General features: G+C 36.0%; 1 long non-coding RNA gene across 1 annotated transcript; it reads left to right on the top strand.

The window, feature by feature from the left end:
• Window positions 1-1,150: 1,150 nt before the first annotated feature.
• On the top strand, window positions 1,151-25,288 carry LOC148677794 (uncharacterized). Its single transcript, XR_015936084.1, has 4 exons — window positions 1,151-1,287; window positions 1,382-1,531; window positions 12,681-12,740; window positions 25,137-25,288. It is a non-coding gene; the product is annotated as an uncharacterized LOC148677794 (long non-coding RNA).
• Window positions 25,289-25,670: the final 382 nt, after the last annotated feature.

Genomic DNA, 25,670 nt, shown 5'->3' with positions numbered 1-25,670 from the left:
GAGTAAACTCAAGAAGATACAGTAGTTATTAGATATCAAGGGAGGTATGTGCTCTTTCTAGGCTTTGAGAAGAAAAAATAATTTTTGGTATTTCAAAGAAAAGTCTGTACGGGACTAATTTAATTGGGGTGTATGGTTGAATTCTATGACATGCTGTTCATTTAGGAGGCCATAGAAAATGTATCCTGGAATACATCACAAAAAGAAGTTTTATTTTACCAAAACGCAAGACTTAATTTCAATTGAAGAAACTGCAATAAAGAGATGCTTTAGGAAGAGTCAAATAATATAAAGTAATATATAAAATAATATAAAGCCTAAGCAATCTTTCTAAGTATAACATGTATTAAAAGTAAAGTGACAGGTATGGCCTTTATGAACATGATTTTACAATGGTTAAGTTAAACAACATTTTGGCAAATGTGTCCTTTAGTTTTTATAAATTAATAGCAAGAATAAACTATTTAGTTAATAAAAATATTAAAAAGTCCAGGTTGTCAGTTGGGAATGTTAAAACTCCTGACGTTTCCATTCATGTGACTTTATGTAATTTGTAAATGTACACTGCTGCACAGTGAATAGATACCTACAGTATCTAGATTTTATATCAATAGCTTATATTAGTAGGTAGGTCCCCTTTCAGGCCATAAAGGCCCATAGGGAATGGGGAACCAGGGCCACCATTTTTTTTTAGCCATACAACACCAGAAGTGGACATGATGTGGTCAGCATCATGCTCCGGCCGGCCTATTACCCCCGGAAGGATTAACCCCTGGTACTCATTTGGAAAGCAGGCTGAGTGGACCTGGGAGTTGTCTGGAAGGAATTAGAGCAAGCTACACTGCTTGCCCCTAATTGGGATTGAACCTCGGACCTTCTAGGCAAGAGCTAGGCACTCCTGCCATCTGAGCTTCATGGCTCCTAGCATATTTTGGGCACAGTGCTATTTAGATTTTAAATACTGAGCAGATAGGTTTGTTGAGGTTTTGAGTACTATTTTTCTGTGGCATAATACTGTTTTGAACTCAAGTCACACAAGATGCTCAATGTTGGAAATTTCAGTTAAAATCACCAGACCTGTTAAGAATATATACTGTATATATATGAATAGTCATCTTTACTCTGCTCTCCTTCCCACTGATAGCTGATGTGTGGTGAGCGTTCTGGCGCACTATGGCTGCCGTCGCATCATCCAGGTGGATGCTGCACATTGGTGGTGGTGGAGGGGAGTCCCCATAACCTGTAAAGCGCTTTGAGTGGAGTGTCCAGAAAAAGTGCTATATAAGTGTAAGCAATTATTATTATTATTATTATTAATTAAATGAATCTTGCAAAAATGCTATGCTTGAGCAAAACTTTCTTTTGTTCCTAAAATCCATAGCCAGATTTGTCTCCTGAATTGTGCCAGATAAAACATCAATTAGACCAACTAGACAATCCCAGTAACAGGAGACAACCACATCTGACCAATATTTGGCATCTGACTTCAGTGGTGGAACACTGCACAGCTATCTACCCAGAGGCTAATCAGGTCAGTGTATCAATGCTGCCAGGATTGCATTTTATTAATTTTGTAAGTTATCATGATATTCTGATGTGTATTTTTTCATATTTTTGATATATGTGTAAAATAATTGATTAAATCTTTTAGGGGTTACTGTTTTTACTTATATTATGTATAATGTATATACAGTACATATGATACATTTTCACACTGTATATTTATTTTAGAGTTCTATTTATTTTATCCTGGCTAATATTTTTTTTTTCAAATTGATATCTTTTGTCAACTCTTCAACACTTGCCTGATTTTTTGCAAGAAATGTTGCAAGTTTATACTTACTTTTAAGCATAACATTGCAGTGTCAGTCACCACAGCTGGAAACTACTTTCTGGTAAGGGAATTTAAATATGATAGCAGTCAACTGACATTAACAGCAAGTTTTGTAATAATGGACTTGTTTAACTACCTTGAGTTACCCAGTGAAAACCCATTGTAGTTTTTAGTGGTAAAAAATTGTATCCGATTCAATTATGTCTTTTGAAAATGCTGAAAATGCACAACAGAGGACCATTGCAAAGAAGTCAATACCCATTAGCGGTTATTTTGTTGTTTACTCTTTGCACATATTCCTAGTTTTATGGCTATTATTTATAGGACAATTGACAAAATGTACATAAAGTGTGTTCTTTGTAATGTTTCATGTACATCATTTAAGGCAGCTTGAAATTTCCCTTTATGACTAATCAGCTTCTGATGTTAGGCTTGAAAATACTGTAGTTCGTGTGGGTAGCTACATCAGCATGCATAGTCTGCAAAAGAATAAGTAATAGGTTTATTCAATGCTGAAAAGAGAAGAGAGAAAACACAATGTTTCAGCTGTGAAGCCTTCTTCAGGTGTGAGAAAGATAGGACAGTCAGCAAAGATTAAATAGCACAGAAGAACAAAAGCTGGGAAAGGGGAGGAGGCAGGAGGGGCAGAGAGGCCTCTCAGGAGGTGCAAAGTGGACAGGGGGTGAAGAATGGTGTGAAGTCAAAACCTGCATGAGAATAGAGAAGATTACATGAAAATAAGTCAGTCATAGAGAGAAGGGGGATGGTGTGAACTTAGTTTCAGGATGAGTTTAGTTTCTGTTGTTTTTTCTGCTATAGGAGTTGAGAAACCCTTCTTTGAGAACAGAGACAGAAGGATCAGTGTGATCATGTCTGTCTGAGGTGAAATGAGAAACTATGGGCTTGGATAAATCTTTAATCTTCACAGCCCTAACGTTCTCTGAAGCGATCTCCTAGTCTCCTTCCGGTTTCTCCAATGTAGATAGCTGGGCATTTTTTGCAGGAGATACAGTAGATGAGGTTGCTGGAGGTACAGGATGCACCATGCTGAGTGATCTGGAATGAATGTTGTTAGATATGTATTTGCAGGTGATGCAAAGAGTTCTGTTGCAGGGGAAGGTGCCTGGTGGGGATGATTGACGAGTGCGGTCAAGGGAGTTGTGAACCAGAAGTTTACGTAGATTGGGTGGTCGGCGGTATGAGATTATTGGGCGGTTAATCATAAATTATAAATCTGAGGGCTGATTTAGGTACTGTCTGGGTGGTGTGATGCACATTTCACTTTTAATGATAGTGGAGTCTAAATGACTTCACTGAACTTAAAGCAATAAATAACATTCACCTGATCTGTGCATCTCTACCAGTTTATTTCTGGTTTGGTCAGAAATCTTCTTGGTCTTCAAGGTTAATTTGTTGAATCACTGTCTGACGTGTGACTTGAAATTTACTACCCCCTTAAGGGAGCTAAATGAGACAGATGCATTTCAGTGAAGCCAAGATAAACCACTAAGATTTCACACCGTGACACATCCAGAGGCTGGGTTGCTGTAATGGGATCTTTAAAACACATGGGTTCAGGAAAATACCCAAACAAATGCAGCCATAAGGTACAAAACTTTGCTCTTTTAATTACAGTGAAGGAAAAACAAAATTAAAAACATTACATACTGTATCAAAACATAAGCTCCGCAGAGCTCCGAACTGAGGTTTTTCAGTCTCTGACAAAAGCAATGGAACTAAGCTGCTTAACGGCATCTCAAAAAGTCTTTCTGAGATTTTCAAGAAAGTCTTCCAAACATTAATCTCTTACAAAACTTCTCTCAAAGACTCATGTTTCCATAGTCACTTCACAGTCAGCTGCTCCCTCTCCCCTCTGGTGAGAAGTTATACACAGAGGATTGACACTCTACCTCCAAAACAACAGATCAGACCAACACAGAAAGTCTCCTGGCTTTTCCTCTGGTTTTTCACAATTTTCTCTTGACCAACAGGCTTCTAACAAATAATCAGGTGGCAGGTGGCAGTGTCTTATTCCCCACAAATCTCTGCGATCTCAGATAACGATCTCTATCTTGAAAGAGATCAGACATTACACAACAAGTAAAGAGCCTGAATGCTTATGCAGTACAGAATCCTTTCATTTTCTTTAAAAGTCAAATTACAGAAGATTAATTACCGATCTAACTAAGATTTCACTGGAATGGATTCACTACAGAAGTCAGCTCAAATAGGAAGACATTTCTTCCAAGTTGAACAACATTTCAAAATCCATTCCTTTTTCATCAACAGAGGATACACCACCCATGTTATTAACAGGGCCCTCATCTGAGCCAAAAACAGCCCCCGGACCATCAACTCAATCAGGAACCCTTGGATTAACAACCGCATTCCTTTGGTGCTTAACTTTCAGCCTAATACACTTACTATCCCCAGGACCACTAACAACAACTTTTTCATCCTCCAAGCTGATCCCTCCATTGGGGCCCTCTTTTCTGACTGCCCCATCATCTCATATTGCTGACCACCTAATTTGTGTAACCTTCTTGTCCACAGCTCCCTTGACTCCCCTCAACAATCATCCACCAGGTACCTTCCCCTACAACAGAGCTCTCTGCATCACCTGCAAGTACATACAGTATCTAATTACATGCTCATTCAGGGCCCCTCAGGTCAATTCCAGATCACCCAGACGACATCCTGTACCTCCAGCAACCTCATTCACTGTATCTCCTGCAAGAAATGCCCAGCTATCTATGTTGGGGAAACCGGAAGTATACTAGGAGACAACTTCAGAGAACATGTTAGGGCTGTGAAGATTTTAGATTTCTCCAAGCCCATAATTTCTCATTTCACTTTAGACAGCCATGATCACACTGATCTCTCTGTCTCTGTTCTCAAAGTAGGGCTTTTCAAGTCCCATAGCAGAAAAACAACAGAAATGAAAGTAATCCTGAAACTAAGTTCACACCATCCCCCTTCTTCTCAATGACAGACTTGTTATCGTGTAATCTTCTCTATTCACCTGCAGGTTTTGACTTCACACCATTCTTCACCCCCTGTCCACTTTGCACCTCCTGAGAGGCCTCTCTGCCCCTTCTGCCACCTCCCCTCTCCCAGCTTTTGTTCTGTGCTATTTAATCTTTGGTGTCTTTCTCACACCTGAAGAAACCTTGTGTTTTCTCTCTTCACTTTTCAGCACTGAATAAACATATTACATGTTAATGAACTAATACATACATATATATACTGTAAGTCTTAATCATTTTTACCTTTATAATCTTTAATTTAAACAATGTTTTTTATGACAGATCATCTCAAGATTTTCAATAGATCTTTCAAACAACTTAATGCAATAAATTCAACATAATTTTGAACTGCCTCAACTTGTTTGCCATCACCACATCCCACAAGCAGCAGTTCACCATAGTCACAGCTCCCTGTCTGTCAACCCCTCCTGATCCTGTTTGTCTCCTCCCCCGATGACCTTCTCCACTTACTTCCGGATTATACCGTCTGCATAAGGTCCTGAACTACACTTCGCGGGAGCCTGGACCGGCTCCTGTTACACCATAGATGTGTAGTCTGCAGAAGTAATTAAAAAGTATATGAAAATGTATAGAAAAAAATATAAAATAGAAAATAATCACTCTGGTTCTTCTTGGATAAAACTGCATTGTACTTAATTAGTAGGCACAGAAATTGGGAGGATAGGCACTGAACTGTGCTTCTTGCTAGTGTGATACATGTAAGCAAAGGGATTGCTAAAAGGAACTGTCATAAATATCCTCTCTAAACTATCATTATCTCAGCTAGAAATAATCTGTTCCCTTTGGTGATGTTTAACTGCGCTGGCCACATGTAAAAGATGAAAATTGTTTAAGTTCTTCTTGACTGTTCAGTTTCAAGTATTCCAGCAGCATAATAGGCCCAGACAAAGTCCTTAGGAAGTTTAATGCGCCATTTTAATTAAAATGCATACATAGTGGTTTTGTTTTTGCGTACAACTGCATTTTTTTACTTTTACATCCCTGGGGCAGCATTATAATACCCATTTTCTGCATCATCTCCACAGATACTGCACATAGCAGTAGTCAAACAAGAAAATATTACTTACAAAAAGAAAGAAGAACAGCATATTTTGTTAAAAGCAAAAAAAATAAATAAAACGATTGTCTTTCAAAGACATATATTCTAATATATTGCTTTTTAAAAATAATCAATTCAATATAAATTTTAGCTTGCAAATAAACATTTTATTCTACTTTTAATAAAGCCTTAATAGCATTTTTACTAAAAGATCCCTACAGAAAAGCACTGTATTCATTAAAATAGTATTTCTATAATTACTTTACAAGCTACAATGGAGTTGATAGCCAGGGTCCCTGCCTGCCCCACTTTATTTTTAACTAGATTTTAAAGATTTTATATCCAAGGCAGTTAACTAAATAAAAAAGACACATTTTATTCGTACTTGTACTGTACACTTTCAAATTTGAAGAACGTGGGTGCAGATCTAGAAATGTTCAACTGTATAAGATGTTTTCCAAAACTAATTTGACATGCATCCTTTAAATTATCTCTTTTTATAGTCTGTCCACAATCAAAGGTTTTCATGCCTTTGACATGAATAAACATTCATCTGAACATAATGAGATTATAACAACCCTCCGCACCTAATATAAGGATGTAGGTGGTGATGCCTTGAAAGAAGCTGCAGGATACTTGCAGATCAGCTCAACAAATAATGTAAAGGCAAACAGGATCTTAGGGTATATAGTGAAAGGTATAGAACTGAAATCAAGGGATGTCACATTGAAATGGTAAAATACACTATTTAGGCCTCATTTAGAATATTTAGAATATAAAATTTTGGTCACCACATTACAATAAAGATACTTGAATCAGTTGAGATAAGAGAAACCAGATGTATTGAAGGAAAGGCCTACACTGACAGACTGAAACTTTTTAGGTGAAATTATCAGATCACACCAGAGGACACAAAAATACACAAAAGAACAATGAAACATGAGCCAGATGACGTAAGTGGAAACTTATGTGGAAATGCATTTAATATCGAGAGTAGTAGGCAGATCTTTACTCAGAAGTTTGTGGGATTATCAAAAAGCTACCCAAACATGTGGTCAAAGCAAATACTTTAGCTTCCTTCAGGGAATGGCTGAAAGAGAGCCTTGGATCAATTAAATACTTAACCACCAAATGGATGAGTCTAGCTGATAACCTTTCTTATGTTCTTCTAACACTCAGTTCTTGAGGCTTGATTTTTCTCATGTCCAGCTACTGTAGGTCAGGTTTCAATTATGTACTTCAATTCCTTTTTCTGCTCTGTGACTTCTTCCTCCACAGAAGTATCATCTGCAGCTAGGGGAGTGACACTTTCCCACACTAGCTCCAGGGTTGGTCACCAATTGTCCAATCCATTCATTCCGTTGTTGGCTAACCCCTCAACTTCTGTATTCTCAGGTTATTCCTCAAAAGAATCCTCTTCCTCATCTTCAGACTCCAAGTTGAAAAGAAGTGAAAAGATTAGGCAGCTTTCTTTTCTCCTCTCCAGTTTACTCACTGGTGTACTCATTGTACACAGTTGTGCCTCTAAGACCCACTGTAACTGTTATTTTCTTTTAAAGAGCAATTGAAACTATGAGGGAAAAAAACCCACCCGCCAAAAAAGCCTAAACTTTTCCACCTGCCCCCCCAAAAGACCTATATTACTTCCACTCCATATAGTTTAAATTACCAACACAATAACTAATAAATAAATAAATATATAAAAGCAATAAACAAATTTAGAAAAAATCACTTTGTAAATACAGCTGCAGAACATTGCTGCTACTTTTAAATTCACTCAGAGCCTGCAATCAAAGGTTTTTCCACTCCGACTCCAAACACTGAAGTTAAAGTACGATATGTAGATAGGAAGTTCACAACTCTTTTATACAGTAAGTGCTCAATTACCCAAATACTGGGTAGTTGGCCAAATGTTACAATACAATACAATACAAAAAATCAGAGGTTAGACTTCATTGCTCCATTATTTTTGGAAGGTAATATACATGCTGTAATCTATGAAAGTCTGTTTCAGTCATACTGTATGTTTCAGTAGACAAGACATAAATGCAGGCAAGTCTCAGGCAAGTCTGGATGCTCTCACTGAAAGCAACAGGTCCTGGGTATACATGGTGACCGATTCAATTAAGTGATTATTTGGACAAAAGTTCAAATTTTAACAAAAAACAATGCATGTAGGCTTATTCCTTTTAGGCAAAGAAAACAACAAGTTTTTAAATCTTTACGTACAGTATCCCAGTAGATGGTCATGTGTAATGATGTCTATTTTTAATTGTAACAGGTCAAACAGTTCTTTTATGAACTTATGTCAGTGTACAGAAGTATCAAGACTCTGTATTACTTCTATATGTATTATTTAATTTTATGCAAATATGAAATCAAATCACACTTATCGAAAGCTGTGGAAAACACTAAACTAAGACAGCAAAATTTCATTAGTTATCAGTTTTTTACACTGATGTGTATTATAGCATTCTCTTAATCAAATAAAAGAAAAGGAAGAAAATACTTTAAGTTCTAAAGTGAAATATATTTCATGCGGAATGTCACAGTTGCTGAAACACCGAAAAAGGAAAATATTAAATATGCTACCTGCTGAAATTGAGGAGTATGAAAAAGACTTACAACTACCCATTTCAACACTTTAAATGATCTTATTCCCATTTCAGTTTCTTCTTTAGTTTTCGGATTCTTTGACAATTTTACAAAATCCTGCATCCTGGAGAAAATTCTGAATGATATGACAATAAACAACAACAATGGAAACTATGTTCAAAGCTGAACTATGCAATACCACCATAGTACATAAAATGTTTACATACATAACTGAGATTGTTTTCAAGGTCTTAATATGAAAAAAATGCATTTTATTTATTAAGCCCACTATTTATTGAACAACAGTTGTGTAGGTTGATATATAGTTTTTTGGTTAAATTGTTTACTTATGTGCAAGTCAAAATTTCTAATTAAATTGCATACAAGAGCTGAGATTCTTTTAGGTTCATGTGAAGTAAGTTTACAAAGATAAAAAGTAACAGAGGGAAGGAAAGGAGTAATTCAAAAATTCTGTTGTTCCTTTTCTTTTGGAATATCAAAACAGTGAGCTTTGCACTTTCCTTCAATGCTTCAGTATTTTCACTGAATTGTTGTATGTAAACTGTAGTTTACTCTTTGCATCTGGAATGGTAGATTTCTGTATAATACCCCTGATTGTAATTATATTTGCTAAAATATGTGTCCAGAAAGAAATGTGGTTTCCATACCATTCAAAATAAGGACAAGCACATTTTTAACAATATGTTGCCAGTTTTTTATGGGATACTAGAGAAAGAAGAGTTACACCACCCAAATATTATATTATTTATGTGATCTTATCTACCTGTTTCACTGTATATAGTATATGTGAGAAACTGAGCCTTGACTATAAATGAGACTATAGGTCTCAAATCTGAATCCATTCAATATGGAATAAACATGAATCACACACTAATGTGCTGTTAAAATGTCCTGTTTAACACAACTAAAGGTCACCATTTAAAATAGAAAAAAAAATTCACAGGACACATTAACATTACAAATATATTTAAATTAAAAACACTGAACTCTCATTGGCTAAGGTTTACAGTGGGGATGTCTGTGATAGTGTATTTAAGCAATCAAATATGTAGATTATTTTGTGTTATTACTTCAATGGTACTAAAACAGGTGACTTTACACTGACGACGATTCTTTTCCAATCCAAATGCTGATATTAAAACTTTGTTTTGTCTTGAGTATGAACCATTTGTCTTAAGTATGAACCATTTATACAGTGCTTTCCTAGGTGTATGAGTTTTGATTTTCAAAGTATGTATGCTTTGATTTTGTTGTCATGAGTTAAAATCCAAATAATACCATTAGAAGGGATTAAACTGGATTGGATTGGATTTCCCCTGTGATCTTTTTTAATCTTGAGTCTAAATTCCAAACAAGTGCTCTGTTATGCCATTGTGAAACATTGTGATGTACAGTACAATAGGAGGTTCTAATTTTCAAATGATATGGGACTTGAATACTAACAGTTAATTTATGTTCTCAGCAGAGAATTGATGTTATCTATGTTTATCTGTGTCCATCCATTCTGGGCTAGTTTTGATATTAACTAACTGATTAATTAACTAATTAGCATAACTGATTCATAAATCAAATTCCACATTACATGTAAAAATATTAGGGATGCCAAACTTAATCTCAGAATATTGATTAGAGATTATAGTTTTTAAAATAACTGCTGATTCTGAAATAAATTTAAAAACAAAAACTTTAAACATCTTGATATAATGTCTTCCCACTCATCTTTAATAAATAATAATACACAAATAAACATCAACATTCATTTTCCATGTTTGAAATTAGAATATCCAAAATGTATTTGCCTAAATTTAACCTACTGTCTAAGTAGAAAAATAAAAACAAAATCTCCAAACAAATGTCCTACAGGAAAGAAAAGGGGATTTCAGCCATTAGCAAATATATCCTGACCCAGGACAATAAATCTTTCAAATATAGCACAGTTTCATAAAAAGGAATTAATAATACAAGAGTTTTATTAATCTTGTTCAAACAGATTAATAACCCACTGAAAATAGGTTAAGGAAAGGAAAGAAGCACAAAATAAAAGAAGTATGATACCACCCTTGAAAAGTTTGTATCGATATTGTTAAACTACTGTAAGACTTGACAGAACCAAAGAAATTGTGCCATGATGAACAGACAATATTGCACCATTCTACTGTACAAATAGTAATTGTGGCAAAGGTGCTTCCACCAAATTGTGATTTAGGAGAATGAATACTGTGATGCTGCAAGGGGCCAAGTCTTGAAAGGGTGGTGCTTTCCCAGTACATTAAAAATCGTTTTTGGAGCTTTTCCATTATAAAAGATTGGGACACGCAGCTCACAGGTGTCTGGACACCAACAATCACTGAAGTAGATGTCAGCTGTACATTCTCTCTGAACCAGGAAAGAGGCAAAATTACAAAGGCAAAGCAGGCACCCTAGCCTATGCTGTGGACAGGCAGGCAGAACCAACAAGGAGGTCATCAGGACAGCACAAACTGCTGAACTTCAAGGCTTAGCAACTTTGCCTCCTGACTATAAAATAAGCTGCAGTGTAACCGCCCATGCTGCTATACTACAGCACAAGCTGGTGTCTTTGGTCTTAATGCTGAAGTAACAAACTGGTAAGGCTATTAAGCAAGCCATCAGGCTAGAAAGGAGACTATGTGTTACCACACCTTTCAGAAAGATGCTACTTTGAGATGACTGCATCTGTGAACCCCGTGAAAGCTACATATGATGCTGTGAACATGGCATTAGGGACCTGCTGTACAGACAGAGCTTGTGGTACGGTGTGAGACGACATCTTGGGAGGTGCAAGGTGCTGCTGAGACAGCCAAAACCTGACATGAAAGCTAATCATGAGTAACCACCACCATTATGAGAAGTACACTGGTATGTTAACGTTTGTGCCAGTAATAGTTAAGCTATCCGACACCAATGGTTAGGGACCAATAGATGTACTGTAAGCAAGGAGCTCAAAATGGAACATACAGTACCTTTCTTTTTAGTCACTTTATTCCATGCTGGTTATTATATGCACAAATGTAAATAAAGTTCATTTTTGTAGAGATTAGACTGATCTCGGAGTGTGTCTGTGGTCAAGGTCCCACCTAGAACCTATGTCCCTGCTGCGGGGCGCCCCATGCGGCTCCACAATAACTATGCAACTGGTTAATTTCACTTTATCCTCATTGCAAGTTTTGTAGTTATTTACTTTCCAGCACATATAACAATGTCCAGTTTGCAGCCTTGAAAAAAAAGTTTTTCTTTTGAAACAAATATGCATATATACATTATTTCCAAATGTAATCTTTTTGGGTGGAGGTGAATGCTTTTGCAAAGCACTGCAGTTTCAAAGGGATGTTGACACGTTTGCAACATATTCACTGCACTGAAATTGTTACTGTACAGTATAGGCTATTGGGAGATCTTACAGTCAGATTATGAAATCCTACAGAGGTGACAGCAGGTCCAACGGAGTTGATAACGCTTCAAATATAGATTGGCCTAATATCATATAATTATGACAATTGAAAAGACTCATAAATCATGTTTTTTAAGATATCTTGTTCATGGTATTGACAGTGGTGGCTTGAAAATGAGTTGAAACTGTGTTGATGTCATGATATGTATATATACTGTACTACTGTATACTGTATGTATATATATCAATGTTAAGTACTCGTATAACCAGTAGTCCCTTATACATCCACTCTTTCTAGTTCACAATGAGCTTGGACAATTTACAAATTAAACTCTGACAAGCATGTACACAACATAATATATACAGCGAGAAATAGTTCACACAAATCACATCAATGTTGTTCCTTTCACTAGAACATAGTGTTTAATATTTTTCTTATACTGTACTGTAACACAATGCATTGCTCTTCCTTTATCGTTCATTGCTCTACCACCAAATATGAAACGGAACTAGGATTCATGTGAATCAACCCTTTTGGTAATATCCAAAAATGTATGATGTTGTTTTACAGAGACTTATTTTGCATAGAGCCTACAGTATTACAGGAGATGATGTTAGCCACTTGAAGCCTGGATAGTGTTGAATTCTCCCACAGAGGAGACTTTTTGCCCTTATGGTGTAATTAAATTATCTGCCAACTGGGGAATCATGCTCTATAACTCTATGATGCTGTAGGTGCCTGTGAGCAGCTGTGAGCAACCAGCCAGGGTGGAACTGCACTTATCAAGATGCATGGTATGTATGTGAAGACACTTAAGTCATAACATCACCATTGTGAACACCAGAGCACGTTGTGTTCTGCTTCATTAATGTGATCATTACAAATATAAGAATCACATCCCATCACAGCAAAACAGGATGGTAGTTCCTGTTGACCATATACAATATGAGTTGATTTGACAAATGTAGTTTAGCCTTAATTCCGCGAGCTTTCAGTTAAGCTCCACGTATGTTGCATATTTTAATATTATATTAATAATAGAATATGCACGTAGCAAATTCCTTCCATTCATCCATCTATCCATCCATTCATTCATCCATTTTCTAACAGATTTATCCAATACAGGGTGGCAGGGGAACCTTAGCCAAACACTGAGAAAATTACATAATCACAAAAGGATTTTAAAAATCACCATTATTTATTTTAATCTTTGTGACATTCTTTTTGTGACATTCTTACCCATGATTTTTCCCCCATCTATTCCTGGTTATAGGTCAGGACACTATTGGAGCCTGTTTCAGGTCTGGTCTTAACTACTTTTAAAGCACTGTTGCTCATAAGAACTTTACTTATAGGTTAACTTAAGTGGAAGCTGTGAAATTGTAAGACAACAGGGCAAAACGTGATGTATGTGTTATAATGTATCTACTCTCTCAGCTCAAATAACTAGTATCCCTGGAGAAGAAGGGAGCTGACATGCTGACAGGGCAATCAGAGAGAGTAAAGAATGTACTCATGGAATATTTTACTGCTCTGTAAATGCATAGAAAATTCCAAAAGATGTCCTAAAGACAAATTACTCAATACCAGAATTGAAAACTGGATATTTGCAGGAGAAGACAATATTGTATAATTGTCATTGCTGATGTTTTTACAGATAACTCAAGTAACATACTTATATTATAGTTATTGCATGTGTGTGAAGTGTGAAGAGTAGTTTTTTTTCTTCTTCTTAAGTCTTCTTCTTGCTTCTGTTTGGTAAATTCCATGTGAACAGTACTTTGTTTCTTGTAACAGGTTGGTTGAAATACATTTGTCTCCCACAGTTTTGTTCCAATCATTTACAGAGCTGTGAAAGTAAAAAATGATACTTTACATTTATTAGCCAGTCTTCAGTACTATAAGATTAATTGGTAAGAAAAAAGGGTTAGAAAATGTTACTTTTCAACATAACAGTGCTGACAGCTGGAAAAATAGAGTGCCATAGTACTTTACATTTACATATTACCATAACTTAAAATAATATAATCTAATGTCCTTGTACAATTTTACAATAATAATGTTTTCATGTATAAAGCATGAATTAAGGCATCTTTCATGTTTTAAAAGTCCCACATCCAATGATAAAGAGCAAAAATTAATGATATATGATTGTAAATGCAATATACTGTACTGTATATCCAGAATGAGTAAAACAATTCAGCTCCTCAATCTAAAGCATCTTTTTAAGTGTGTTGCATGTTCAATTAACATGCACATTTAGAAATCTTAACATACTGTATTTGGATATGGTTTATCTTGGATTGGTATATCTTGACCTGAAGTAGTGCAGTGCAGACACGTTTCTAACACTGCAAGCATTCTGTAGTAAGTAGATACTTCTGCCTAGACCACATTATCCCCTGGTCTGACTGGTCTGTTGTATACAGAGATTAGCAAATTGTTCTACATGCCTGCACTGCACTTGCTGATGTTCATCAGGATATTATTTACAAAACTTATTTTCAGCAGTAAAAATACTTGGCTGTACTGTTGACATAAACAACCCAGGTAACTCGTTCCAGCCTCCAATTAACGATGCAACAAAGGCTTTCCTGAGATTCAAGTCTAATGAATAGGGCATCCGTGGCTTAAGAGTCACGTTCTCCTCTTGCAAAGAATGTTGCAGCTATATGAGCAGAGTCATGTTGAGATGAGCCCATAGGAAGGGCACTAAATAAGTTCCCAGGACTTGATCCATGGAGCACTCTGCTATCTGAGATTCAGTTATTCAAGTGGAGAATGGGAGGAACTAGATATTCCTGGCCAGATTCAAAAGGGAGACAATCAATCTTGGCAATGTCTCGTGACCTGAGGTCTCCTGTATCGTAGTGTATCAGTGTTGATTGTGTTTGCTTTAATACTTATAAAACTTTGCCAGAACAGAAATGGATAGATATGGATACGCCTCAGATGTTGGATCGATCAGATATGCTGATTTTATCCAGTCTACAATATACCAATGGCAAAAAAGAATGTTCTCTTGACCATTCTGGAAATCAGGGTAAAATTATTGCTTTATGTCTTGATTCTCATCAGGTTAGAACTTAACGCAGGTTAAATCATTTCATTCCCTGTGCCCAATTGCCAACCCATTCCCTAATAAGGTGATTTAGTTCTTATGCAACATAGTTAATCAAGTGTGTTGCATTCAACCACAAATGACCAGTCAATCAAAATCAATCAATATCTAAAATCCATACTTTATTTTTGTAAAACTCAGTATGCATTGCAGGCATAGGGTAGATTAATTACTATATTGATTGCCACCAGTTACTCAACTTGACCACTAGGTGGAAATCAGAGACTGTATACAGGTGTGCATTCTTAGTTCAAATAAATGAGTTAGAGAAATAAATGTAAAAATGTCTCCATTTGTGTTGCTGTTCTTCAGTTATTAACTAGAGGAAACCCTACACACACAAAGATAGGATGAGTAATAAATTTAGGGACTCATCTGGGATCCTCAGTTGTATGCTGCGGTGGTGGAGAACTTGAATGAAACAACACAAAGTGTGTTTTAGCTTGTGAAAACTGCAGCAGAAGAATACTGTGTTAAACTGCAAAATGATCAAGCTCATGTATACAATTGGGGGCTTTAAGCAAATTGTCAGGGACATGGAAAATGTCTCTTTAAACTGAATGAAAATGACCTCTGCCAAACAGCACCACTGTTAGAATGGCCATCAATTGAAAAGAGTGGGGTAAAAGTCTGTAATGAAAAGATTTATAAATACACTGAAATATGATTGAAAATCAGTTAATTATTTCATATTGAGGATTAAGGATTGCCGATTTTATTTGCCTTAAAAGAACTAAGAAATGAACTGATGTCCAATAATGAGGCAACCAGCACAGCAAGGACAATCTCCAAAGTTTAAGAAGCCAATTCTGGTAGCCTCTATGCATTTAAGTTGAAAGACAGATTTACAGCAGCAGGCCCTTGAGGATCTCCTGTACTTAAAAATACTGACAAGTTTGAAAAGGCTCCCGTTAAGTCATTAAACACTACAGTTCTAAATGAAGAAATCAGAAAGGAATCAGGTGCATTAGTTAGCTAATGCTAATGTTGACGCCAAATTCCAGCTGCTAACTGGCTCACTTAACTGGAGTATTAGTAGCAACTGTGATAAGATGTGGTGATTTTCTTAACACTGAGAAATATACATTAAAATTTATGGCTGTCAGATAGGAGATTCCAGCTCAGATATTACAGCAATGAGAGGAATGACCGAGGCCTGGGACAAGACCACAATGAACCAGAAAATAAAAAGGGCTATGTTTAGAAGGGCCAGGCCCTAGCTTTTTGAGGGCCCTAGACAAGACCTTTGGACAGAGGCCCCTCCAAACCACAGAGGCTGGGTGTGCCAGAAAGCTCACCACACATCAGCTATCAGTGGGGAGGAGAGCAGAGTAATGAAGCCAATTCATAGATGGGGATTATTAGGAGGCCATGATTGATAAGGGCCAATGGGAAATTTGGCCAGGACGCCGGGGTTACACCCATACTCTTTTCGAGAAATGCCCTTTGATTTTTAAAGACCACAGAGAGTCAGGACCTCGGTTTTACGTCTCATTCGAAGGACAGCACCTGTTTACTGTTTAGTGTCACCGTCACTATACTGGGGCATTAGGACCCACATGGACTGCAGGGTGCACACCTCTTCCAGCAGCAACCTTAGTTTTTCCCAGGAGGTCTCCCATCCAGGTACTGTGTTGCACATTGGTACACCTGGTGTCTGGAGGGACCTAGGCAGTCACCTACAGTAGTTCTCCTATGCACAGGATCAGCCCCGATTTTAAGAATAATAAAGAAGAAATCAAAGAAATGCTCTTTAAAATAAATTATTAGCCTGTTCTTCAATTAAAAAAGATTTGAAGAATCTGAAGAAAAAAGATTTCAAAATTGTTTATTAGGAAAAATGTTGTTGCAAGCTATGAGCTCTTAAAGCCCAGGACCCATCCAACACAGTAGATGCGATTCACCAGTTCTCTTAGAATTAATCACCAATATGCTCCCTGTGTGATGAGTGCCCAGTTGGTGCTGAGTAGTGGGCAGCAGACTGGGTATGTGGCATCAGATTCAGACTTTGATACCAAGCCTGAAAATACTACATTTTATAATTGCATCTTGGAATTATAAGTCATATGCATTGCCAGAAAGACATCTTTAATATTTTAATATCTAATAGTATGTTTTATTTAATTGAATCTAATTTACTGTGCTTGCTTGGTTAAATAACTGATGTGGTGACATGTTCTGTACTTAGTTACGGTATTTTAGTTTGCAACAGGTTTCTATTTAATTCACATGAAAGTATACCAGCTACTTAATTAGTGATGTAAGGTGTCCTACTTCAATCTGTCACAAAGTGATTCCTTTTGGAATTAAAGCTTTTGGATTTGTATTCCTCGTTGATATTTAAACAATTTCTTTACAATTTAATACAATATACAGTATACAGATACTGCATGTTGGAATTAACATGCAGTTTGTTACATCATATGTGAATATACAAATAGTTATATTAAACCTGTAAATAGCACTTGCTTTAAAACCATACTGTTCCTGCTCTACGTTCTTTAAATATTTACATATTTACAATATTTAAACACTTTTAGTTATCAAAGGCAAGGCAAATCAATTATTTTCAATGCTGGTGTATTTATGAGTTTTAAGACATATCCATCAGTAATTAATCATTAAGTATTATAGCGAGAGTTGGGCTGCTTCTGACCTGTTAATTTACAGTATCTCTCCTATGTGATCATGCTGGTTTATGGCTAGGTTGTGCCCTTATCAAGAAGTAGGATACAAAGGTTTATCAGATTTTGGTGACTGATAGAGCCAGGCCCTCGCTGAAAACAGGCAGTGTGGTTTGCTTTGTTTGTGAATTGGACCTTTCTCTATTATAATGTACCTGACAAGATAATAAGTAATGGTATATGATTTGCAATAAAATAGTACAAATTAAGCACTTGCATCTTTTAAGGACGTATTCTTTCATGCTGTTTATACTGCTAGAAAGAATAATATAGAGAAAATGTATTTGCAAGGGTAACAGCTCCTAACTCCACCTAGAAGGGAGACACAATTTGTGAGGAGTGACAACCCCCCTCCCACCACAGTTAAAAAGTGGGAACTCTAAAAAAATACACCAAACAAACATTTAATTAGCATCCAGATTTTTCTCAGCATTTGGATTTGGAAAACAGGTAACCCTACTGCCAAGTACTGTTCTGCTTGATACAGGCACAAAGTCAGTATATTTCAGAGAAAATAGATGTAATATTTAACTAAACTTCAAAAAAGGATATCAGACGAGCTGATACGACAAGAAGAGAATGTACTGTATATGCTATTGTTTCATTTGGCTCTATAATCCCACCTGAAGAATGGGTCAAAATTTAAGCGTGCTTAGAGCTAGATGAGAAAAGACTTAAGGCAATACATTTTCCTAAACAGTAAAGCACTTCCTGAATATGCTATAGTTGTGTTTAAAGTTACCAAAGAATTTTTGAGAAAAACAAGTGTTCTAGGCTAAACACAAGTAGTGCTTGATGAACAAAACTGTATTACTCTGTATGATGGAGATTTTGAAACACTTAAATGCTAAAAAGTAAGTACCATTACTGGATATTTTTATGCTATCATTTTATTTTATTAAAGCCAGTACTAAATATTAAATTTAACCATTCCAAGAAAAGCTGATAGAATAAATTCATGATTTGGAGCTACAGACAGTGTGCTAATTGGTTCTGTACAAAAGAAAGGAAAGAATAATTTTAATTTCCAAATATGTAGACAGGCCTGAGGATACAGATCAATGAAAGCCTCCTGTTGATCTGAGTCATCTCAGTTTAGAACGAAAAAAGCACAGCAAGAGAATGTGATGTCTCTATAGAGGTGACTCATCAGATTAAGCAAGTAAGGCCTGTCTTCCCTAAGAAATCAATGGTTCACTAAAAATGTGCATAGGTTATAATATGTACTTCACATATTTATTTTTAAAAATCAGTCTACAAAATAAGCAAAATCACATGTACCGTATGTGCAAAGCACCACATTTATTGCATTATCTCCCAAGAAAGGTTAGCAATGAAAAATTCCACTCAATCAATCTAAGCCCACTTCCTGTCATGCTCTGATGTGACAGTTTTCATGCAGGATAATGCACATAATTCATATAACTCCTGTAACAATGGTTTTCTTGCAATGCAACATTTCTTGCAATGCAACATCTTCAACAGATGGGACATGCTCTACTTACCAGACTCAAGAACATGAACTGATGACATGTGACATCTAGAGCTCAGAGAAAAGTATACAGCTGCATGCTTGGCCTATAAACTGAATGAAAAACTAAATCTAACAAGATATATTATGCAACTTGAAAAGCACGTGTTGCAGATGTAGAAATTGTATTGCTTCCAATGGTGGCAATACATGGTATTAACTTGTAAGCTTGATAAAAGGCTCCTTGTTGATCAGTCTTGTTGTCATCTAAAGGTTTGCTGATTATTATTATTATTATTATTATTATTATTATTATTATTATGATTATTATTATTATTATTATGCTGAAAGATACTAAAGTAGTCCACTTAAGACCAAAAAATATTTCTAGCTCCACCCAAAAATTTGTTTGCAAGAAAAAATACTTACCAATGAGTGGAGATGACTAGCAATGCTTGCAAAGGAAAAAAGAAGAAGTTCTGTATTGTCTTTGGCTTGGCTGGACTATCAAAAGACAGTGCCATCACTGCCTGGAAGAGTGAAACAAGAGATGCCTGGAAGCACAATTTAATTCTCTTTCCTTTCTCCTGCTTCAACAGATGGGACACCAATTACCCTAATGGTGCTGAACCCCATTTAGACACCTGTTGAACCTCTGTGCTTTCTTTCTCATTTAAATCAATCAGAGCATCCAAACTCGGCAACTCTTGGTTGTTTCCCCAGGAACTGGCACAAACTGAGATCTAAATGTGTCTTTTGTTTTGCTGAAGTAGTGTTTAAAAAGCCAACAAGGAATTTAGAGGTGTGTAGAAGTGTAGGGTTCTATATACAGTAGGTCCTGTAGTCAGTGTCATTATTTTTCATACAATGCATCATGCCAACAAATAGTTACTGAAATTGTAGTTCAGCAAATTCCACATGATCATTGAGGTCCGTGAAATTATGCATTCTCCATTTTTTCAGGTCCAGACATTTTCTGGTTCCTAGTAGACTAGATGAAAACATTGATGCATTCAAGACATCTACCAACTAATCCCCTAGGACAGGTCGTGTCTGACTTTTCTCATGACTGCTACTGTTTGTTTTGGGATGGCATAGAAACTTCTGCCCTGTCTATAAATTCATATGATCTCTTCCAACCTTTAGGATATACTAGAAATTTACCCTTTCTATTTAAAAAAAAGATTATACATCCTGATCTTTGCTGATGTTGAGGATGTTTGTGCAATGTGTCAGTATAATTGGCACTGGCAGAGTCCTTGGTATGTCTTATGTTTAATAACTCATGTTTTGATAAGTGTTTGAAAACCACTTAGGTAGAGCATACTAATGCTGCTTCCACAGCACAGTCCTGTTTAAATCTTCATCAGAAAGAACTCACACTAACTTCAAAACAGGAAGACTTTGCAATACACATCACATTTCCAAACTACAAAACTTCATTTAAAGAAACACAAAAATAATCGATTGCTTTTGTTAAAATGCTTTGACAATGTATTTTGTTCCAATGTACCTTGTTTGCTGCCTTTTCTGTGAGTGAGCTAGCTCATTGGCCATCTCTGTTGTTTCCAAAAAACAGATTTTCTTCCGTGCATGAAATGCTGTGCATCATTACAGAAAGAATCCAAATTTATGACATAATACTGTATGTCCGTTCATCTTTAAATCATGTTTGAGACTGTGCAACACATGGCTTGCATGTGAGTGATGTCACCTCTGCCCCTAGCTTGGTTCCTCTTTAACCTGCAGTCATTAGGAGCTTCTTAAGCTTGTCAGATCTTATTAAATTCAGCCCAGGGATTAATTCAGTTTCTCATTTATGGACTCGGTCTCAACCCCGAATGTAGTTTGTACAGGGCAAAGCAAAAAAATAGTAGTATTGTTCTGTAAATCCGTGTGTTTATGGCCTGCTTTACTGGTTTAGATAAAGTGTTTCACTTGTTTCTCCGGATTTCTCTTGTCCTTGGATCTCCTGGTTTCACTGCAACACGTTTTGAAACTTTTCTTTTGCCCTCTTTAATCTCATTAATTTGTAACTCCGCTGAAAATCATGAACATTGGGCTCTGTTACTGGTCTTACGTTTACAAATACGTTATTGTATTTTTGTTAAGATTTTGTAAAATGTCTTTAATTTCAGTTATTATTATTAAGCCAAGCATTTTTTGGAAAGATTGGATTGCAGGTCAAATGAAAAATTAATATTGCACAACACAGAGAAGGCTTGACAAAGTATCTTCTGAAAAGTTACTTTGTGCAATAGAACAGTTCTGGATAAATACTAAGAGGCCTACACAATTGCTGCATAGAAGCCAAAGCAGTTTAGCAGAGAAAAAATAACATGTAAATAGCATCAGTAATGTACACATTACATTAGCTGTAGCTGTTGGAATGACCTGTGCCCAAGCAGATCCTATCGGGAAATTAAATTTGGTAAAAGGACTATATTTAATTTGTAGGATGGAACGAGGATCACTGTTGTAAGAGCTGCCATCCTTTATACCCAGGATACTGACTGTTTGGTCATTAAAAATCCAGTGGTTTTGTCCGTACGAATAGAGGGTGTTAACCCTGGTGTCCTGCTTAAATTTCTTTTAATGTCTTGCACAATATGACTTACCAGAAATTTTCTTACTTAGTAAGTCTTAGAAGCAGATGCTAAGATGTTAAATGAGCTGTGTTTTTTACAAAGTAGGGTTCAATAGCTTCATATCCAGTTTTACTGTTTTATTCAAAGTTCTTACATCTGATTCATCAGCAGTATTGTAAAACAGAAGGAACTCTGGAACGTAAAAAAATCAATCTATAATGAAACAGGCAGCTAAAAAGAATCTGGCTGTAAGGAGACAATTGAAGAGACATTAGATGCTTGTTTAAATGAACTTGACTTGCCATGTCTGACTGAATTGAATAAACATAACTGTTCAGTATTGGCCTATCAAACACATAACCAACATCAATGAAACATTTGAATTAATTGACCAAATGGTTTATTACAACAATATTTTCCCAAATAATTGAAATAGACAAATGAAAGGTAATGATTTGCTATCCATAAATGTAGCTGCCTTCCAAAAGGTGTTAGGATTGCTTAAGAGTTTAGAGATTTGACAGTTTGTAATAGCTCTATTTTGGAGCTTCTAACGGCTTGCACACATTGATTTCTAGTTTATCTCAAGGAAGGCCATGGAATCATCCAAGGTTCTTGGATTTTGCCCAGATTTTTTGCTTGATTCAAGTTTATAGTTTGGAGCAAAAGTTATGGCACTTTCTAACACTATACCTTACAATTGGTATTTTTGAAAATATTCCTTGAAAAATTTTTGAAACAAGGCAAACGGGTTTTGAAATACAAAAATGTTTTTTTGGGGGGGGGGGGTTGCAAATGTTTTCATGCCAGAACAAGCAGAAAAACCAATTGATTAAATTTCTTAAAACTTCTTTTAGGTAAAATTAGAAAAGGGGGCTTTTTCAGGCTGTTTCTAACACATGCTATGAAACAATAACTAAGATCCTCACAAAATATATTTAATGAAAGTTGGTGAATCCAATGTGAATACAATGTCAAGCAAGATTGACTCATTTGGTGAATAAAATCCAGTTTTAGTAGGCTCTGTTCTAATCTAAATTCTCATTTTTTAGAGTTCTTTATGAATCCAATTGTTTTTAAATATGTCTTTAGAGTTATTTCTACCAGTAAAATAAACTTAGAGTCAAATACAATAAAACAGAGAGCACTCATTTTCACTGGAGGATGTCAACTTAGTAAAAACATTATTTTAAAATTCTATTGGCTACAAAATGTCACATTCTCCAAATCTCTAGTGATTGTGTATGGCTACTGTGGGTAGACAGTGGACGCACTCTCATTTTTTGTGGCATTAGTGCCCAGTTTTTTTATAGTCATTTTTTCTTCACTCTTATCTATATCTGTCCTCAAAAGTCCACTACATTCCTGGATAGTCTTTGAGGCTTATTACCCTCTCTTCCTCCTCATCGGTCGGTAACAGCCTTCATTTATTGTTCATAACCCAATTGCATGGTGGATTCTCTCTTGCTTAAGGAAAAGGGCTTTGTGATTTATCTTTTCTATTTCAGCCTTTGCTCACATCAGAATTAACCCTCTCATTACAGCTAGCAGCTAGCTTGTATTCTGGTACAAAGCACCTGAACATTGATCACCCATCTCTTCATAACTTTCCTCCTCTTGGTGTCAATGGACTAAGGCCTTATTCTATACTATAGAAACCATACTTCTATACATTACTGTATATACCTGATCAAAACAGTGGTAAAAATCCATGTCTATAGACACTAACCTTGGGATGCACTGGCAAAATAACCACTATATACAGTAGGTGCTGCTCTGCTGGATTCTTTTATTAACTACTTCTTATTTACTACTTTGTCCTTCATTTCTTGTAGGACTTTCTTCTCCTTGACTCTCCCTACAGCCCCGTTTAAACTCTTTAGACTTTGGTCTGGTGTTTGTTTGGTGTTCTGGAGTTGTGCTTAGTAAAGATAAAACATTTGTGGGTACCATCCTCAGTTCTAGCTTTCTGCACTTCTTTGCCACATGTAAAATTTCACCACAATTTTCTTCACATTCACTTGTATTCAAAACACAAGCTCTTTGCCCTCCTCGGTAATCTGCTCTTCCTCTTCATCTTCACATTTTCCTTTAAAGGCACAATTTAATTTATGTCCTAGTCCAGGGGTTCCCAATCCAGCACAAGGAGGCCCACACACCCATAGTTTTTCATTCCTGCTTAGCTTAATCACCTAATTGAAGTCTTAATTGAAATAATAAACTGCTTAATTGTAACATTTGCAAGCACTGTTTGACTCAAGAGATTGTGATTTGATTTTAATTAGGAAATGCAGTAGTTAAAAGGCTACCTCCAGTAGGTTTAAATTTAAAAACAGCCACACGGTTCAAATTAATCCTGTTAAGTTAATTACAGATTCAATTGTACAACTGACAACTTGGCTGGAACAAAAGCTGATAGGTATGTGGGTCTTCAAGACCATGATTGAGAACCCCTGCTCTAGAACGTATTTGTACCATTTCTATAACACCGTATTAACCTATGTTAATTAATATATTAGCCTTTTGGAAGGCAGAACTTAGTGTGTGATATCTGATCCTGAATCTTTGGAAAAGCATAACTTTTTTATAATGACTCTCTTCTGTCCCATTAAGACCTCTGATTTTTCACCAATGGCATAACATCCATTTTTCACCACTCAGGCTTTGGTCCTTATTACAGAGTTTCATTTGGAGCGCAAAATACATTATATCAATCCCTTCAAACCTCCCTGTTCCTATTATCAATTAGGCTTATCTCTATGGCCATCCAGTCCAACTCCTACTTTTATTGATGAAAATGAACCAATAGTTACTCACCACTAACTCCTACAATATTACTGTCCTAATTAGCTTCATTGCTTCTGTGGTTGCAATTACCTCAATAAAATCCCTTAGGTGTTGGTCTTATAAAGCTTACCAAGCGTATAACTCACCTGATGTAAATCCAGTTAAAGCACATTCTCAATAAACTTTCCTATTAAAGGTTTCTACATCTGTATTATGGAATTCCTATTCATTCTTTTTGGGTTCTGACAGTCTTGACGGCCTAGATGTCATTCACTTAGCCTGGAGAGTAAAGACAACAAATCACACAAATACAAAGCATATCTCTACTCTGTCTCAATTAGGTTTTTGACTTAACTACTTAAAAAATTAGATGATTTTTGCTCTGAAAAAATAGCTTTGAAAAAAAAATCGCTTTTTGTGTTGGTATTTTCTAACAAATGTAAGGCAGAAAATTAAATATTTTGAGCTGTTTTGATCCAAAACGCCTTTTGTAAAATACAAAAACTGCATTACTCTTGAATAATTTTACTGTTTTGCAGCACTGAGAGAATCTGCAAGGTTGGATGAAAGCACAGCCTCTGAAAAACAAAGGAAAATTCCCGACTTCTTTTGTTCTTCACTGCCACCATTACAATGCAATAAAATATTATTTGTTTGTCAGCGTTAGTTTTGAAATGCTTTTCCTGGATAATTGGGCTGACTGAATTCACAAATTAGTTTGTAATGATCTCTATGATTGTGATATAGAATAATCACATACAAGAAGAAAAACATTTTAATGTGACTTAAAGAAAAATTCTCAGCACCCTATTCTCATTTGGTAAGCTAATTTTATTGATGCATTATTAATCAGGGACTCAGACATTGTAACCAGAAGGATTTTGTAGACTGTTTGAAATAATTATATAAATTGGACAACATTGCCATTTTGCCCAGGAGCATAGTTTCTACTTATGCAGTCGCTTGCCAGGATGAATAAAATGTTTATTATAACGACTAAATAAACCTTGACTCAGAGTTCTGATACTTTTTTCAGTCTCTGCTTTCAACTCATAGTGTTTTTTTCTTCCTAT

This window comes from Lepisosteus platostomus, chromosome 1, assembly GCF_059453375.1.
Source record: "Lepisosteus platostomus isolate fLepPlt1 chromosome 1, fLepPlt1.hap1, whole genome shotgun sequence".
Classification (NCBI taxonomy): Eukaryota; Metazoa; Chordata; class Actinopteri; order Semionotiformes; family Lepisosteidae; genus Lepisosteus; species Lepisosteus platostomus.
The sequence above is the reverse complement of the archived record's forward strand: the minus strand, read 5'-3'. Positions and strand labels throughout refer to the sequence as shown.